General features: G+C 39.9%; 1 protein-coding gene across 6 annotated transcripts in view; it reads right to left on the bottom strand.

Moving 5' to 3' along the window:
• Positions 1-14,310, bottom strand: part of RAPGEF4 (Rap guanine nucleotide exchange factor 4) — a 288,041-nt gene that overhangs the window by 193,371 nt on the left and 80,360 nt on the right. For 2 of the 6 annotated variants that reach the window (XM_081261505.1, XM_081261508.1), the window contains exon 1: positions 1,444-1,587. The exons of 3 other annotated variants lie outside the window; for them this stretch is intronic. The gene's annotated coding sequence lies outside the window, so the exon portion shown is untranslated. Of the gene's footprint in view, positions 1-1,443; positions 1,588-10,233; positions 10,717-14,310 lie in introns of those variants that run through there. One more of the 6 variants, XM_081261509.1, reaches the window with a different exon arrangement.

Here is a 14,310-nt window from a genome sequence, read left to right as displayed (position 1 = left end):
CACACATAAAACCTAAAACAATTGATATGAAAATAGGAAACAATTCTTACTTAATTTATAAAAGTTCCTAAGCCCTCTCCTATGGGTGGTTATTAATGAATACCGATTCATGGTCATAAATATACATTTGACACCTTTTATCAATATCACACACGAGCCTTCCAACTAATTACTGTCAGCTCCTCTAATGTGCTAGAAATAAGATACGACTTCATACACCCTCAAGATGGCGACAGCTACCCTGGGGTTGAAGAGAGGCACAAGGGGGTGGAAACTAAGGGGATGCTGAGGGGGCAGGCCCTGGCTGGTCTTGAACGCTGCTCACATTACTGCAATTGCTATCCCTTCCCCAAATACTTTATTGCTAATGGTTTTCCAAAACTGAAGCTTTTTAAAACTTTGTTCTTTTGTGAAAACTCAGTAGGAAGATCCAAATCTTCCAGCTGAACAAACAGAAGAAGGCGGAAAGAGCATCCCCTCAGCACTTGCCCTGGCTCCACCCTCGAGTTTCATTAAAGTGGTGTCCTTGGAAATATGCAAATGACACTGTAATACTTTGAACAAACAAATAAATTGTGGGAGCCTCTATAGGCAATTTATTCAAGGTAATTAAGAATGCTAAATCAAACAAATTATCATTTTAAATGGCAAGTAAGTTTTCATTAAACTTGATTTCCATACTAAAAAATGAAACTACTACCTCGACAGAAGGGATCTAGTGTGAATTAAAAAGCAAAGTGTCAAGAAGGGGAAAAAAAAAATGGACACCCTGGCTTTTGATTCACAAGATTAGGATCAGGTGTCACTTAATTTTCACAGGACACTGGCTCAAAGAGAAGCAATCTGTGCATGAATATAGAATTGGTAGAATGTATCTAAGGGACCTCAAACATGAATTGTTTTAAATGAAGATGCTCATCAATCACAGAACAACCCAAACCCAATGTAATTTCTTTTCAACTAGCAACTCAATCTTTGCCTACCATTAAGAAAGGGAACCTGGAGGCTATAGCCCACCCCAAGGATTGAGAGCCTTTCTGTAAGAGGTGGAGTCATGGAGACCTATAGTGGAGCCTCCTCCGTAGTAGGTTGACCATAGTCCATGCAATAAATATTTACAATGGACCAATCCAACCAACCTTAATCAATAATCATGAAAACAAATATGCTCACGGAAAGAGCAAAATCCCATATTGTCGCCAAATAGACAAGGCTAACAAATGATCCTATTAAAAGTAGATCAGGTGAACGTTTTTAATCCTAAAAACAAAACAAAACAAAACATGATCTTAATCAGTTACAGTCCGTTTTTAAGGTCTCTTTCCTTTTTAATATTTTTGTCCCAGAGATTTATTGGGACACTGATTAAATCCCATCCACCAGCACTGGCAACCAATAAAGCCCTCATGGACACCTGCTTTCTTCTCACGTGAAGCACTTCACCTGGCTTGGCCTCCTGGGTCTTCCTGCTTCTGCCTTCAGCCCTGTGTCCTACAGGAGGATACCCGATGTGTGCTGTTTCCTCCACTCCTGATGTTCTGGTCAGGCCAGATGGCCTAGGGCAGGAGTCAAGGAGGAGCTAAGAGTGTGAGGCAGGGTAATGGCAGGACTGAACAGGGAGGGGCCTGGAGCCCAGGCTGGAGAAGCCATTCTGTCACCACCTCTGGCATCTGAGTCCAGTCACCCTGCACATGCAAGATCATTTTCATATTGTTTCCCTAAATAGTATGCCCTCAGAGTGACCCTAGGAACACTATGAAGATACTAATGACAGTGGCCAGAAGTATGGGTCAAGCCTATGTTCCAAGGAGCAGAAAGAACTTTAAGTAACCACATTTTTTCTTCTGTGCTCCTGCCATGACCTAAAGAAGCACTCATGTGACACCAACTCTGTAACCACAAAAAGAAGAATAAGCATATCAGGAACTTAAGAGACTGGAAGAGGACTATGTGTCCCCAATTCTTCTGTTTGCTCCTGATCCTTGCCAGAATGGGATCCATTCATCCATTCATCCATCCAATAATCCCTGTACCTTCTACGCACCGGGCGCTGTACTGAGCTCAGCCTGTAAAGAGATACCATTTCTGCTCTCAAGTTGCTCACATTCCAGAGAGAGGAGAGCCATGCAAATGAGCAATTCCAAAATAATGTGCTGGAAACTCAGAGGAACGGGAGCACCTAGGAGGAGCACAGAGCATGCCTGAGAGACACAGTCAGGGGAGAAAGCTACCTATAACCAATGTCAGTTCCATCCTGGTGCATCTGTGTGCCATCGACCCACCAGAAGAGGAATTATGCACAACAGAAGAAGGCTTACCCTCCAGGCCATGCCTGAGCAGAAATTCCAAGAGTGTAGGACCACATCCTCCAGGTCTAGCACAGAGCTCAGGGTGCTGGGAAGCCCTAACAGATATTTGCTGAATAAATGGATGATTTAAGAATTTGGAACTGCCCCTGGGACTATTTTTGTATACCACCTTGGAAGAGGAGGCTCTTAGCAGTCATCTAATAACCTACCCCTCTAGAAATTATAGACAAAAAAAAAAATTCTTTTAAAAAATGTTTGCAGGTAAATGAAGGAATACAATTCAGAAGTGAAAAAGGAATTAGTGGACATGGCCCATCTTGGATGCATCATGGATTTCATGTGATCAGTGAAAGAGACAATATACCATGTGATTTCACTGCATAAAATGTCCAGAAAAAAGCAAATATATAAAGACTTAGAAAAGAGATCAGTGGTTGCCTGAGTCTAGGGATGGAATAGGGTTAATTATAAATAAGCACCCAGGATGCTATTGGGAGTATGAAATTTTCTAAAACTGGAGTATAGAGATGGTTGCACCACATAGTAAAGATATTAAAAATCATTGAATTATACTTGAAATGAGTGGATTTTGTGATATGAAGTATACCAGCATGAAATTGTTTTTAAAAGCTTGTGAAAGGCTAAGTTACTGACTTTCCCTTATATCGCTATGAAAACAGGGCTGCCACGTTATGATAAAGGCAGAAACCCAAATGGAAAAGAGCCCCCGACTCCTGATTTCCAATTCCAGTGTCTTCTCTCCCCCCAAGCTACAGTGTCATCCTGAGAAGTCGACTTGCAGATGGGAAGCAGATGAGCAATGGATGGCTGGGAGGTTGCAGGGTGGGGAACTGGGGACTGGCTGCTTAATAGGTACAGGGTTTCTTTATGGGGTGTTAGAAGTTCAGGAAGTAGACAGTGGTGCTAGTTGTACAACGCTATAAAAGTGCTTAGTGCCACCGACTCGTGCACTTTAAGATGGCTAAGGGGGTAAATCTTGTATATCTCACCTCGATTTTTTGCTAAAGGTCTTCTTGTCTATAGACCATGTCTCAGGAACATTTCCACGTCCCCCTCCTATCTGCCGAATCCATTGCCAGCCCCACAGAGGAGCCGGCCAGCTGCCATCCCAGCTATGTCATGCCAGGGTATCTTACTTAGTCCAAGTGACAGCACAGCTCTAAGCTATTTGTTTGCAGCACTCCATCATCTTCCCTCTGGTTGGCAAACACCAGACATTAATTAAATTAAAAAATCTGGGCTTGGTTTGCATTTTAATCCTGCCCACTAGAAACTGACTGGCATTATTCAAACCAGCACATGCAGGGACATTCCCTGACTGTCAGCCATCTCATTAAGTGTCACCACTGTGGCTTCCTGGCTCCCTGAAAGTGTAAGAGGTGGTGACGTCTGGCACGTATTTAGTCACGCCTTTTTGTATAACCCTTGCTGCTCGACCAGACATACTCTAGGTCCAGGAAGCTCCAGGACTTCCTACTCCCATACAACCCAGAGCAGTCCCAGCTTGGACTGGAATCGCTGCCCCCAGGACCCCTGTTGCAAATGCCCAAGGCCATTCTTATCAGTGATGACTCCCAGGGTACTTCCTTTGGCCAAGATCATTGAGATTAGTATTCCTATTGGACAATCTATAAGGTTGGTCAAAATTTCCTTCCCAACTTGTATAGCATTTAGTAAATGGGACAAGGATGCCAATTTATTTAAAGCTAGATCCAGGGTCTGAACATGCTTAGCATTCCTAAATTTGCTTGATGTTGCACATAGAAAACAAAGATTATTCGCTATCAAATGTTTTCTAACCCCCCAAACGACATTAAACTGCTACTTTCATTTTTGGGATGGCTGAAAATATGCCTGATATTGGAAGGACTGAAACAAAACAAAACGACAAGCCCTCAGGTTTCCATTTGGGAAATAAAATGCAAAACACAAGTACTAAATGCCAAATGTCTGAAAGAATTCCTCTGAGGAAATGCTTCTTTCAGTGCCAGCCAAAAGTCACAGGGACACACTGTGGCTGAATTTTCTAATTGTGGTTTGTTTGTTTTTTTTTTTTTTTTTAGATGCTGGATAATTTTCTGACCATTAAAGACAATCATAGCCAAGCCTAACAATAAAAGTAATTGACTCTCATGCTTGAGAGCATACAGCTGATTCACTGTGGGGTATGAGAGAGGAAGGGGGCAAATGAGAAGAGGCGAGAAGTCCAAAGTCATTTTCTCCCCATGAAAAAGCACGGGGCTGCCTTCACAGGAGAAAAGCCTGGGGTGGAAGTGTGCCTGGGTTTCCTGGGTGCTTTGCTGGCCAATGCCCATTTTCCCAGGTGGCACCACCACAGACATAAGGGACTTCATCCTGGCCTGTGCCTCCAGATCTTGTAGGTCCAGTGTAGGACACTGAAATGAGGTTTCTGAAAGGGAAGAGGGTAAGACCATCCTGCCCTGGGGAGACTGTGCCCGCTCCAAGTCTGGAGTCTTGGCACTGACCAAATACAAGACTGACTCCAGAACTTGATGAACCCAGCAGACAGCCTAACTTGGAACAGTCAACCTCAAAGATGAAGCTTTTTCTGTATGTAAAGTAAGTGACACAAATACCACACTGTCCCTGCCTTCAAAGGATTAATAATTTAATGGAAAAAATAGCAGCACCTATCAGACAAGACAGTTATCACCTAGTGTCAGAAACTGGTCACTTCTTCAAACATTTCCCATGCACAGCTTTGGGACTGAGCTCACCACAGAGGAGGACAGAGTGGACTTTTCAGATCCCCATCCTCGTGTAGGTGTCTTGGTTAAAGCACTTAGTTTTCTGGGTGTCAGTAGTCTCATATATAAGATAGGGATTCCATCCAGAATCTCAAAGTCAAACACATCAAACATCTAACACGAAATAAATGAATATTTAAAAAATAAATAAAAATAAAAGGTAATTAAGGAAAAGAAAAAAAAACACATGAAGACCCACTAAGTGGGACACAGACTCCTCCATCTCCTTTCAGTTCATTGCTGACAACAGGGCTTACTGTGGCTGAGGGATTGTGAGATCTGTAGTAACAGACTAAGGAATGCTCTGAAGACAAAAATGAGACAACCATATAATCATACTTAGAAAAAAATCTTAATTTTATAAATGTGCTTAAATCAATTACATCCTTTATCTGCACAGAACTCCCTGTAGGAGCTTGGGAAATACTAATTATCCAAGTGTGCACACTTTGACTTGCCCTGGCAGGTTCTGTTGGAAAACTTCTGCCAACCTCTGTAGGAGCAGAGCCTATATTTTTACTTAGCTTGAAACAGTGAAACATCATTGCCATTTTATTATTCTCCCTTTCCATTATTGCCTCTTACTAATCTCAACATCACATATTCCCTGGAATGTCGTTCACCCCTGTCACTTTATTCCAGTCTGGTTTCACCCTACACAAGGCCTGAGCATGGCCTATCTAAACCACTTTAACAAATTCCCAGTTGATTATGCCACTTCTAACTTCCACAAACTCCTGCTCCCCACAGCCCAAACATTCCAGTCCACGAACACTATGATGTGAACAAAGAAAAAAAAAATGCTAAAGACTTGCTACAGTCAGCAGGACCAAGTTCAACTTCCTTCAATGAGACTCCTACCCTTTTCCCAAGCTCCTATCCACAAATCCCCTGCTCCCTGCAACCTGATCCTCCAAATGTCTTAAACTTGGCCACCTCTGCAACCGCATTTCCACCACTCCAGGACTGTGTGGCAGACTGTGTTTTCCAAAAGACCATAATTTCCCCCCCACCCCACATGTTCCTCCTACAATGTGACTTCAATGTGTTAAAAATGTAGCCTATGTCCCCCCCCCCCCCCCCCCGCTGCTGGCCCCTGATTCGGGTGGGGGGTGGGACATAGGCTCCATTTGACAAAGAGGCAACTGATGACTTCCAAGGCTTCCTCCGGAAAATTAAAGAAGCTTCTGCCTGGTTCTCTTGGGACACTAGCTCTTGTTACCCAGCCCCTGTGCTGGGAGGAGGTCAAGTAATCACATGGAAAGGCCATACTGTAAGTGTTCTGGTCACGGGCACACCACTGTGAGCCTTTGACTGCCTGCATCCTCCTCTGAGGGGTGCTAAATGATGTCAGTGGAACTGAGACAATCTCTCCCTCCCAACCCTATTCAAACATCAGGTTCATGAGCAAAATTTAAAAAGTACTTTTGTTTCAAGTGACTCCATTCGGGGTAGTATATTACGAACTAGTAGATAACCAGAAGACTAAAATGACCCTCCTTTTCTTCATGGTCTTCTCAAATCCTACCTACCTTTCAAAGCCCAGTAATGATTTCACCTCCTTCATGAAATTAAGCTCCTCTGAAAGTGATTTCTCTTTCTTTCTCTGTCTCACTTGAAGTTTGACAGCACTCAATAAAGAGCGACCATTTAATGAATATTAATAACATCATGTCCCCCCAAATGGACCATAATCTCCTTAAGAAAAAAGATCAGGCCCGTGTTTTCAAGGGAACCTTTGTCCATCCTCTCAGAATATCTGACACATAAGAGAGTCCATATATACTTGCTGGATAACTAATTTTCTAGCCTCCAGAGTCCAATTCAATAGGTACACAGTAGGTACTTAATGATACACACCATGACTGGTGTTTAATATAAAAGAACATATGGTAGAAGAATGAGGGATAATAAAAATAGTTTTTCAAGAGAGGATCAGGTAGTTGCAAGAAATTCAGATTTTTCAAGTCTTTAACCTGTCTTTATGTTGTGCAAAGTAGATGCTTTTTAAATTAACAGTCTGTGTTCACGAGTGACCATGTGTGTTTGTGAATGTGCATTCAGCTAACATGTGGATCTACATGTCTGTTTTGGGAGTTGTTTACTTATTAATAATTTAATTCTAAGGGGGCATTTTGAGAAGCGGCAGTAAGCATTCTGCAATCATGTAGTCACTCGAATGGAATTAGATTATGGCAGGGTTCAGCAACAGGCAGGTTGTTTCTTGTCAAATGACATCTGTATCAGTTCTTCTCAAAGTGGAGATCATGAACCCTAGATGGTGGTCACTGAAGGAGCTTCATGAAGTTCATGTATGAAATTATATCCATGCTTTTGTATATATGTATATTTTTCTGAAAAGAGGATCTATTACTTTCACTAGAATCCCAAGCGATTCATTGAAGGCTTTACCATACCACATTTGCTTTTCAACCATCCTTCAGAGATTTTTGTTAATTGTCCTTCAGCAATAAAGAAACCAAATCTGGTCCTGGCTCTGCCAATACTTAACAATGAAGGCCTTAGGGAGGTCCTTATGAGCTCTCTGTACCTGCTTCTGGATATTCAATTATAAAAAAAAGGGATACACTGAATGATCTCTAGAGCTACTGAGCCTTCTCGAGACAACATCCCTAGAAAGGACTTGAAGAGGAAGAAGAGTGCTACCTTACTTGGTGCTTTTCAAGTGGATTTTCTTTTCTATTAAAAAAAAAAATTGGTTGAAAAAAACACTCATCTTGGTTGAAATTTGTATCAAATTGTTCACAATTATTTACTTAATAAATATGGGTCTTGCAATGAGACAGTCACCATTATGGGCTTTTCACTCAGTCCTCTAAGACTTGCCGCTACATAGTGGTTCACCCCAACACTGCACATGATTCCAGAAAGTAAACTAGACAACATACTAAAAATTAAGATAAAGGCACACTAGACCAAAAATAAGTGGTTCATCGTTAAGTGCATTAGACAGGGGTCGTGCAGGTGTTCAACTGGAAACATGCTCTATTGATAACCAGGTTGATTAGGTCAATCTGTCCTATTAAGTGTGTGTCCACTTGCTCCTTTGCCTACCAGAACTGCATGATCAGTTAAGAGAACAGCTTTCTCCCCTGGAGGAAAATCTCTCTTTAAAGACAGAGAAGTAGCTACGTGCCTGCCCAGAACCATCTCTCACAGGAACAGAGCCAGAAACAAATGAAAAGCAAACACAGATGCTTAATGGAAGAGAAGTCATACAAATAATTTGAACCCAAGGATGATCTGACCATAATTCTTCTCATGCTCAAAGGTTTCGATGGAGGAAGTAAAATTTTATAAAAGCTTTGAATCAAAAATGAAGCACAAGGCAAAGCAGTAAAGAGAAAAGAGACTCTCAGCACTTAAAGGAGACAGAAGACATTAATCATTTCATCATTTTTGCTCCATTCACTTTCCCCTTAATGTTAGTATTTCACTTTTATATGTATACTTAATTATATATATATATATATATATATATATATATATATATATACACACACACACACACATATATACACACACATATACATACATTTACATATATGTTTATATATGTATGCATATATATAAATACTTGATTTACCTCTTGAATCACATAGTCACCTCCTTGAGCCCAATAACCATAAGTTTTATATCTCATTTGCATAATGATGTAAATACTCAATATTCTATAAATTTTATATAAATGAATAAATGAAAGGAATTTACCCACACATGAACTAAATGCCTAAGGCAGAAAAAGTGTTTGGGATCCATAATACCTTCAAATTATATCAAAAATCATCTCCAGACTCAGAGATCCTGCAAGAATTTTTTTATACCACATATATTTCTGTGGTTAAAAAAAAAGCTAAACATTGACTTCATCATCAGCAGACTTATAACATTAAATTTATTTAAGATATTAACTTTATATCATACATGAGATTTTCTTAGACAAAGCTACCTCTGGATTCTTCTCTTTTTTTTCATAAATCAAAGATCTAAAAGCTGGCTCATATAATACCTTACTTCATTTTTGTCTAAGTTTTTCATTTTAAAACAAAAAACTTCAGGGGAAACAAAAGTGGGAAATAGATTACTGCCTTGATTTCCCAGGGCCATTTAGACTGCCCGCTCATCTTGATAGGGTAGCTGATTACCAAGATTTTGATATCCCTTGGAAATCCACGGTTGAAAGAGTGAAGACATTTGTAAGTAGGATGCCCTTTCACACAGTGATATGTGCAGAAAAATAAACAAACTTCATCTTTAGGAAACTCAGAAGGCCGAGTCTCCAAAGGCCACTCCTTGTAGGAAACAATGCACTACTGAACCATTAGGAGTATAGGAGGCTTACACTTCTTGTGTAAGGGTGCTTCATTTCTTAAGGATCTTGATTTTCCACCTCAGCATCTTATGAGAAGTATAATCAACACAGAGACACTTGGTGCTTGTTGAATTTACTCAATTGTTACCGATTCTAATTTTTTTCATAATAACACTTATTATGAAAAATGGAAACTTATTGTGAAAAATGGAACATTCCATCACATTTAGGCTATTGCTCTCCAAGTGAATGTAAGTGAGGATTTTTCTCACATATATTTATTCTATTCAAAGAGATTGAAACTGAGGTTTTGTCTACTAATTTATGGGTCTGTTAGTGTGTTTGGTTGCTGGTTTGTTATGGATACTGGTTGATCACAAAAGAATAAGATGGTATGTTATAAATCATGAGTTTTGAAGTCAGACAGGGCTAGTGAAATCCTAATTCCTTCAGTTTACTAGCGATACAACTTTGGGCAAGTTCTTTAATTTCCCTAAGTCTCAGTTTTCTTACTTATATAATGGGATTATAATCCTTACTGGCCAGAATTGCTTAAAGGAATATATGAGACAAATTATACGAATTGCCTACTTAGTATAAGGACAAGTGAAGTAAGCATTAGGTATATTGTTATTTTTGTGTCTATTATTACCTTATAAGGTCACAGTTAGCATTCAGCAAAATGCTGAATATATATCCACACACATATACACCTTTACCATGGCTCTTGACATATAATAAATTATAGTGTTCAGCTTCTATAAAAACACAATTTAATGCAGAATAGGAGCCATTTCCTTACCAACCCCGGGGAGTCTTCTTGTCAGACTGTCCTGCTGGCCATGTGTTTCTGTGTGCCACTAGAGCACATCCATAGGTCTATCTCAGGCATCTACCAAACGCATCATCAATCTCTCAACCTGAATAAATTCTAAAAATGCCAGAAATCACAAGGTCCTGAAATAATCATCAGGATGTTCAGGGTACTGAAATAATCATCAGGATGTTCAGATCTGCAGTAAGAATCCCGGTGAACACGACTTCGTGGCTGTGGTTGTTGAAAACACCACAGGACTAAGGTTGAAGATGCTCAGCGTGAGCTCTTGCCAGCCCTGCTTACAACTTCTCGGCTCTACCTGGATGAGAAGTGTGCCCAAAGCAGATTTGTCATCTGTGCCATCCAAATAATTATGGTCTGACTGGTCCCCGGTGTCACATTCTCAAGTCCCTTCACATGACTCACTCCTCAGCTGGAAAGCAGGAAGCACTCCATTTGGGGGAGGAAGTCAAAAGGACGCCACACCTCAGGACAATACCCTTCTTACCCAAGCGGTGCTGTTATTATTCTCATCTGCCAGGCAACACCCAAACAGCAGTTTAATCACAGCATCGGAGCGGAAGCTCAGGGCTGTGAGTTTACTCCAGAGTCTCACGTCAGGGACATCATGTGCTATAACCAAGAGGCTGTTCCCCCAACACCATACTCAGCTGATGGCTGGTCATCTCAAAGCACAGACCTTTCACCTGAAAGCACAGAGACCTGCACTCCTCTCAGTGTATTGTGGCATTTATTTTGGAAGTGACACTGGCATCAATGGATGTAAGCAGTGGGTGTGTTTTGTACATATTTATGCAGGCACACATGTCCATGCATGAGAAGTTTTGGCACTCAAAGGAAGCTACTGTGAAAATCTTTGTTGCCAAGATTGTGTGGGTTTTTTTCTTTTCTTTTCTTTTACCAGTTTGCATTTTAAAAGATAAGCCTGAGTTTACATCAAGATGAGAGATTTTTTTATGAAGTGAGGGTACATTTCCATTTTAATGAGTCAGAAATTACCTCATCTCCCACTTCTTTTTGGAAGATCTGGAGTGGCCAAGAATGTCATTCAAAGTCAGGAAGGGGGTGGGTGGAAAGTCAGGAAAGAGTCAGGAACAGTGATGCTCAGTCTCATCCTCTTTTTTTTTTTTTAAGAGAGAGAGAGAGAATTTTTTTGATATTTATTTTTTTTTTTAGTTCTCGGCGGACACAACATCCTTGTTTGTATGCGGTGCTGAGGATCGAACCCAGGCCGCACACATGCCAGGCGAGTGCGCTACTGCTTGAGCTACACCCCCAGCCCTCAGTCTCATCCTCTTTTGCTCCAGACTCACCTTCCAATTGGGAGCTTTAAAGAAATGAAAGATTGGCTAGGCCTAAGTCATTGGTGACTGAAGTCTTCTACTGTCACTGAGAATTTGACTTCTGAATTGGAAATGGAAATGATTAGGAGATACTTATTACTTAAAAATATTTTAGCAATTTATAATTGCATATTTTTATTATGTATCATTAAGGATAAGAGATTTTTATTTTCAGAAAAACTGATAATAGTGAGGTGTGGAGGTTCACCAGATTGGATAAGTGTGTTGGGGAAGAGAGGAGGGATGGGAATGGGAAAGCCAATAGAATGAATCAGACATAACTTTCCGATGTTCATATTTGAATACACTACCAGTGCAACTCCATATCATGTGCAACCACAAAATTTGGAAGTTACACTCCATGTATGTATGATATATCAAACTGCATTCTAGTGTCATGTATAACTAAAAATAACAAATTTTTAAAAATTATCAAAAATGAAAAGCAGTCAAAAAAGAAATATTGAGAATATATTCTAATGATCTATACCAATAAAACATTCAAATTATTTTCAAGTTACTTGTGTCTAAAATTGTCATTATTTAATGAACGTCTTTTACTCAATGACTACCCACGGGCTAGATACTCAGACACGCCACAACTATGCAAGCTATGTTTGAGTTTCTCATTTTATAGGTAAGAAAATTGAGGTGTAAATTTCTGGTCCAATATCACATAGCCATGAAGAAGAAAAAAATCTCATTTTGACCCAAGTACATTGGAGACCTACTAGGTCATGTGCTTACTACCATAGAAAGTGCCCTCTTTATTTATTAAGGAACTTAGATAGTATTGGATATGCTTGCAATTTGGTGAACAATGTAGAAATGTTTTATAAGGACTTAAATCACTTCATCAACATACTGATAATCCAGAGGCCACTTAGATGCATCTCCTAATTGATCTGATCATAAGAGCTGCAAGTAAGTCCCTTGAGCCACCTAAATAAATGTGGCATTTGTTTCACACATCAGAGGTAGCAGATGGCATTGCTGTGAGCACGCATGACTCACCCCTTAGGTATCTTTACTCTTGCTTTAAACACCAGGCTTAAAAGCCTGCCTTGTAGCTTCCCAGCCTTTAGCAGAGATAAAGCACTAGAAGGGGAAAGGAGGGTGTCTAGGTGCAGAATACTGACTTTAGTGTAAAGCAAGAGCTGGCAACTTGGAGCCAGGAGGAAAACAGAAAAGCATCAGAATTCTGTGACGCTCTGGTGCCATTTATTGTGGGGCACAAACTCCTACACAGCTCAGAAGCCTCAAAGGGCACCAGATGACTGAAGCACAAAATAAGTGCCTAAGTTTGTAAGGATGACACAGTCATCATGTCTAAGGAAAACAAACCTTAATATTTTACCAAAGGAAAAATGGGAGAAAAAAACAAAATAATTTATAAACATATCTTCCAAAAATATTTTGATGCTTAAAAGAAGTCTATTTATTTCTTTTATTGAAAATCAATCTATTTTTTTCTTTTTATGTTTACTATTAGTGTTTAAAACATTTTCAATGGGGCTGGGGTTGTGGCTCAGTGGTAGAGCGCTCGCCTCACATGCGTGAGACACTGGTTTCGATCCTCAGCACCACATAAATGTAAAATAAAGACATTGTGTCCACCTATAACTAAAAAATAAATATTAAAAAATACAAATAAAACATTTTCAATGTGCAACCAATTTTCAGAGAAACAGACAATTTGTAATTGCTTAAGAAATTATCATAAATACTTCATTACCCGAGTCAAGAATGAGCCTCTCATCCTGTCTCAAAGATGTTAAAAGTTGTTTGTTTGTTTGTTTCTAACAAATAGACATTTATTTATTGACAAGAGAATCACTGGTGTTTTAAGCTTTTCTAGAAGGGCTCACCAGCTCTGCTTTGCTGTTCACCAGCACCTTTGACCACCATGGTCCCATCAATCTCCAAATCAAGAGCAATTTTTTCTCTACCTTTACACTTTGCACCTGATCTTGGATCCACCTCTCAGTCTACCACCCCTCAGTTTTTTGAAGCTGCCTCTGATATCTTCCATGATTATATCCGGACTTTCTCAGACCATTGAGGGGTGATGCACTGAGCACCTGGGAATGATCAGATCCAGGCATGAAGGCAGAATTACCTGGTCTCTGCATTTTCAACCCTACAAAACAGTCCCATTAAGTCTCTGATCCATAAAAAGACTAAGAGACCTCGTCCTGAACAGCTAAGCCACTGATCTAGCCAAGAAAAACAGCATGTGATATCATTTAAAAATGTATTCTTCCCTTTAATTTCCCCCAAATAGATAAGGATGAGTTATTGCTGGGAACCGCATTTTGTAGCCAACAGATCCAGCAACCAACTAATTTGGGATTGGCTTCCTGAAGTACCATCTCTCCAGTAGCAAAAGGATAAAAATAACATTAAATGGGTAAACTAAAATAATTTCCAGGAGGAGTGGCAAACAATGAAATGATTTTTTTAAAAGTTTTGCTTTAATAGCAAAATGTCCTTAGGGAAGTGTCACTGGAACACAGAGATTGAAGGGGAAAAACCAATGAGTGAAAAAGAAAAGCATAATGCAAACTAGGAAATATTTCTGCTCACAGAATACACCTCCAACAAAAACTTGGAAAAGATATTTAAAAGCATATGACAAAGGGGGTATGTTCCTTTAATCTACAAAGGGCTTTTATGATCTTAGAACTGTAGATACAAT

The sequence above is a fragment of the Spermophilus citellus genome, assembly GCF_964194105.1.
Source record: "Spermophilus citellus genome assembly, chromosome: 11".
NCBI classification, from domain to species: Eukaryota; Metazoa; Chordata; class Mammalia; order Rodentia; family Sciuridae; genus Spermophilus; species Spermophilus citellus.
Note: the sequence above shows the minus strand (reverse complement) of the source record. Positions and strands in the feature narration are given on the sequence as shown.